Genomic DNA, 5,420 nt, shown 5'->3' with positions numbered 1-5,420 from the left:
ATGAATCATATTTCCTACTTGTATATCCCCAGCACTATAGTCCTTAAAATATATATATATATATATATATATATTTAAGTTTTTCATTTAGATGGGGACAAAAATAAGTTTTGAAACCTGGTTCTAATAACAATTCTAATGTCATTAGTTCTAATATCTTTGTCCAACAATATCAATACTAAACTATTAAATGCCAAAATGTTAACCTTGACTAAGTCTGAACTGAAAAAACCTCCATGTTGTTAGCATTTAATTAGTACTTAATGATATACCACCTTCAAACACTTAATATATAATCTACAATACTACCAATAGTTTGAAGTAGTCACTGACAGCCTAATGGCTTAAATACAAAAAAACAGTTTGAGTCAACTTCATGCCTAGTCAAATTTTTGTGCAAATCATTTACAACATATGCTGAATTTTAGCATTTTCCCACAGAATATATAGGGCTTCAAATTCCCCCATTTGTGAAATATCAAGCATACAAACATCACTTACTAAATAATAATAATTATAGATCTGTTTCTGTTTTAACGAGGAAGATCTGCATCCTTTTACTTGCATTCATTAGCACCAAAAGGAATAGTTCTGTTGATTTCACTGAAGCTTTTTGCATAAATAAGTGATGTTTTAAATGAGCGAAGGCCTATTGAGAATAAGAAAATATATGGCATTACTGTGAGGCCTATCAGGGTTCTGTTAAGTGACCCCAGGATAACTTCAAATCAAATTGGTACAAAAAGACCACTGCTCTATGGAGTTATAATTTAAATTCTCTTCATCTCGTACCTATAAACAAGAACTGTTATTGGGCTGATTGGAAATAGACAAGGTCAGTCCTACCATATTGTCACATCTCTTAGAAAATTAAACTTAGAAAGCTATTATTTGGCAGGATAAAACCTATATTGGGCTTATACTAAGCAGCCATAACTTCCCTTCTTTTCCTGGGAGATGAGAATGCTCAGAACCTTGAGAATGGGATCCACTGTTTTAAGCAATATGCATTTAAGGGAAATCCTCTAACTTGGCTCATATAGCATCTCTCCATATTTGTCTACCCTTTTGGATATTAAAACAGATTATTAATACATTCTTTGTTAACAATTCTAAGATAGAAGGCTGGGCAAGGTAGCACCTTATACACCAATTCTTTCAGAGACATGAGCTTTTCATAAGCTATACCCTACATTGCCAGATTCTATAAATGCTATTCTAAAGGCATGAACCTAACCAATGATGTAAAATATTTCCCACCAATAGATTTCATAGTTGGAAAAATTATTAATTAAAATACTCAAGGCAAAAATGAGGAAGGAAAGAATCTTTTAAACATAATCTGGCAGTGATGTATGGCATCAGGGAGATTTTCTCTCCAGCTGAATGAAGATGAAAACCTCAATATATGGGGAAGCTTTATTATAAACAAACCCTATATAAACAACAACCAAAAAAACCTCTCAAAATTCTGGGTCACTAAAAGTCACTCCTCAAGAAAGGAAGATTGCCTATTTTTTAATGGTTAAGAAAATTAGCCATACATATTATCAATATGGTTAGCAGTGTTGTTTTACCTGCTTTGATATTTACCTGAGGTTTCTTTACATTACATCTCTTCATTACAATCTCCTTCTGTCCTCAAATGCAGAAAAAATTACTTGGACACACAGTTGATTAATGAAAGTGGCGTGATGCCAGCAAGGTTTCAAAATGCAGTGTTAGGAGAATCTTGCTCCAGAAAAGCATCACGTGCATAAATGTACTTAAATGGTACTCCTTTTGGATCTGCAATGCTGTAAAAGCATGAATGATCATTTTACTCATAATATCAAGTTGCTCTTCAAAACTACTTGTATTGTAGTTATTACCGTTCTGTTTTGTTACTATAGACTGCTTTCCTGGATTGTGCAACATAAGCTTCTTTTATGAACTACTGATATGCCTGGTAGCAATAATTAATAACCTCTGCCTGGAGATGTAGATAATATAACTTTGTACCCCAAAGGATGAATGCTTTTTCAGCCACCAAAGCAATCATTTTGTGCTATAAACCCAACTATGAATCAACTATTTCGTATAAATACATATTTTATAATAATTATACATATATTATCTATGTAGTATATGCATAAAGTTCACAAGTTGAGCCTAGTTCAGTAGCTATTCTATTGCGTGTAACTTCTACTTAATACACCTGCAGAACTGAGCCCATAGGTACCTAAACATGAGCCGGGAGGCTGACTTGATTAATCCAGTTCTGCTGGAGCAGATGGTAACTACAGTGCTCCAATCAGCCTCCCTCCATGTCTCATGTATCAGCATCCCCATGCTTCAAAATGGTGCAGGGGTGCTTTAATTAAAGTTTGTTCTCTGCCCCCCCCCCCCCCAAAGTACATGTAAAAACATTAGTTTTTAGTAAAGCTCAAGGAGAAATAGGGGTAGGAAAAAGCTTCTGTATGCTGACAGAACAAACAAGATAGAAGTTTCCGTATGGGGGGTGGGGAGAAACTTACGTAGGGTATAATAGTCAGATCGAGCGAAAACATTTACTCTTCTCTCACAATATTTGAACCAGGACAAACACAATAAAATTATTAGGAAGTGGATTTTAAAAACAAACCAAAGGAACTATGTTAGTTTGTTTTCACATAGTGTGCAATGAACTTGTGGAACTCATTGAGACGTGTAATTTAGCCAACTTCAAAAGACAATTGAAAAAACTCATCAAGGATAGGTCAATCACTGGGTATTAAACATTAATTTATGGTAATAACCCACAGAATAGGACTTCCTAGGCCTCTAAACCCTGGAAGCTGTAAGGGAAGAGAGTCAGGAACAGATCAGTCTGGTCAAGTCCTGCAGAAATGCTCTTCCTCTTACCCAGTCTCTGCCACTGTGAAATACAGGATACTGCCTTCAATGAACCTGTGGTCTGACCTAATACTGTACTTCTTACATTCTTAAGCATTTTTTTTTAAGTTTGCTTTTCACCTTCCTACAAAATTACAATTTTTTTGTGGTACTAGAGATGACAAAGAAATAGAGATAACTAATGTTAATAAAATATTCAAACGGTTATGGGCCCAGACCAAGACTGGAAATCCAAGCACTTCCAAAGATTTAATATTTTTTGCACTTGAGCTTATCATTCTGTCAAACAAAAATAAGAATAATAGAAAAAAAGTGTTGAAAAGAGACCATACAGGGTCATTTAGTAGCTTAGAGCAGGATCATCCTCATCTAAACCCTTCCAGTTTGTCTAACTTACTCCTATAAACTTCCAATGATGGAAACAATCTAACTAAGAGATCTGTTCTGGTGTTTAACCACCCCCATAGTTAGAACATGTCTTCATGTATTAACAAAATCTTCTTTGTTGCAGCTTAAACCCATTTCTCCTGTCCCTGGTGGGTCTAGAGAAAAAATAATTGCTGTCTTCATTGTAACAACCCTTTTGTAGTCAAAATCCTATCAGATACCTCCTTTAGTATTTTCTTCTTTAGGAACAGTCCCAATTCCCAATTGCATAATCCGAATTCCTCCAGGTTTTTATCATATGTCATGTTTTGTAGACTTCTAATAATTTTTGTTACTCTCCAGTCTGCCCATATCTTTCTTAAAGAACTGGGCATAGTAATTTAGGTGGGGCCTCCTACAGCTTGACTAGAACAGGAGAATTATTTTCTATGGCCTATAAATGACACTCTTGTTAATACATGCCATAATATATGATTCAGGGATCAGATCCCAGGGATTCACTTAACTACTAAACTCCAAATGTATGTATCTGTTTATACTGAAAGTGAATCAAAACCAGAAAAACTTCCTTTTCATTCACTGTGATGATTAAGCAGCTATATTTAAGTGTAACCTTTCCTTACACTGCAATAATTAAAACACAGTTGTACACTTGTATAACTATATTTGGTCCATTCCAGACATAAAACTTGTGTCTTAATGAATATTACAAGAACAAGACATGAGTTGCCAGTAGCATTTTACAAGACAGGCCACACACAAATGTGATCAGACATCATATCAGAAACTAATGCAAGATACTGTACATTCTAACATGAAATCCCAAATCTGACATGCATTACACAAGCTATATTCAAAGCAGAGAAGTTAAGACATATTCTTGCTGTTAGTGGATAACCTTGCGAATTCTGACACTCTTTAAATCATATTTAACCTGTAAAAAAAATCTCATATTCCTATTATACTTCTATCCACACATACAGATATGTTTAGATTGCTATTTTTCTCTTATCGCTCTTCGGAATCCAAGCTGTCTGTCACTGTTTTTTCACTTACGTTTAAAAATGAAAGTGAATGCAATTAGTTCATAATACCAAAATACATTTACTGAATATAATCATGGTGTACATTGATATTTAATTTAACTCAGAACAGGGTAATGTGATGTCTTTAGAAGATAAGAAAAAAGAAAAAAAGGCCAATTGGTGAATTTGCATCTAGTTTTTCTTGTATGTTTTCCTCTCTATCCAGTACTTTCAACAGTCCCCATCACCACAACAACTAAGCAGTTGTTTCTCCAAGACATGAGAAAAGCAAGCTGAACTACACCTGTTTCTAAAATCTTGGTGCTGGAGCATAGAGGAAAAAAAATCAACAAAAGGTTTGTTTTAAAAGTAGTAAAACAGTAATATAAAACTAGTTTAATTTAAACTCTTTGAGAGTCTAAACTGAACATGTGTTTTAATATCAATACTTTAAAAGAAAAGTGTTTAGTTATCCAGCTAGTCAGATACTACACACTACATAGTGGAAGGACAAGCATGCTTTTCAGAAGTGCAGAAATAGCTACAGTGGCATCTTTGGAAATGACTTGTTTTTAAGAGAAAGACACTTGCAGTTATGAACCAAATGTGTCATTCATTTACAACAGTGTATGCTGCTAGTTTCTAAAAATGATATGGAAAATACGGAGTCTGGCCAAGTGTTAAATGCATTATTAAAATATATTCTCTTTCCTTTGTGTCAACCTCCGGCCTTTCCTATAGCAGATCTTCAGCATATTTGTTAAGAATTAGATGCTTTCCAAGATACAAGGCTAATATTATGCTTATTCTTGGCTTCAACTGGAACCCAATGCTACCAGGATATAGGGCAATATGTGGCCTTAATTTGTTTAGGAATTGCTGTCCTAATTTGTGTGCTTTCCAAGGAATACTCTTAATTTGCAAATGATTGCACTGAAGCTGATTTGCACAGAGTTTGGCATCTTTGTCCTTGCTGGCAGATTGATTTTTTGACATCCTGCGACCCCTAGTGAGAACCAAAGGTTGTCAACATCAGCAGGCTCTTCCCCTCTGGCCTCTGCGCCTGTTGGACCTGCCAGAGGACTTCACAGGGAGCTGGCAAGCAGCGAGGTCCTTGCAATGCATTAACTATTT

This window comes from Crocodylus porosus, unplaced genomic scaffold (genome assembly GCF_001723895.1).
Source record: "Crocodylus porosus isolate Cpor-Errol unplaced genomic scaffold, CroPor_comp1, whole genome shotgun sequence".
Classification (NCBI taxonomy): domain Eukaryota; kingdom Metazoa; phylum Chordata; order Crocodylia; family Crocodylidae; genus Crocodylus; species Crocodylus porosus.
This window is presented reverse-complemented; position numbering follows the sequence as displayed.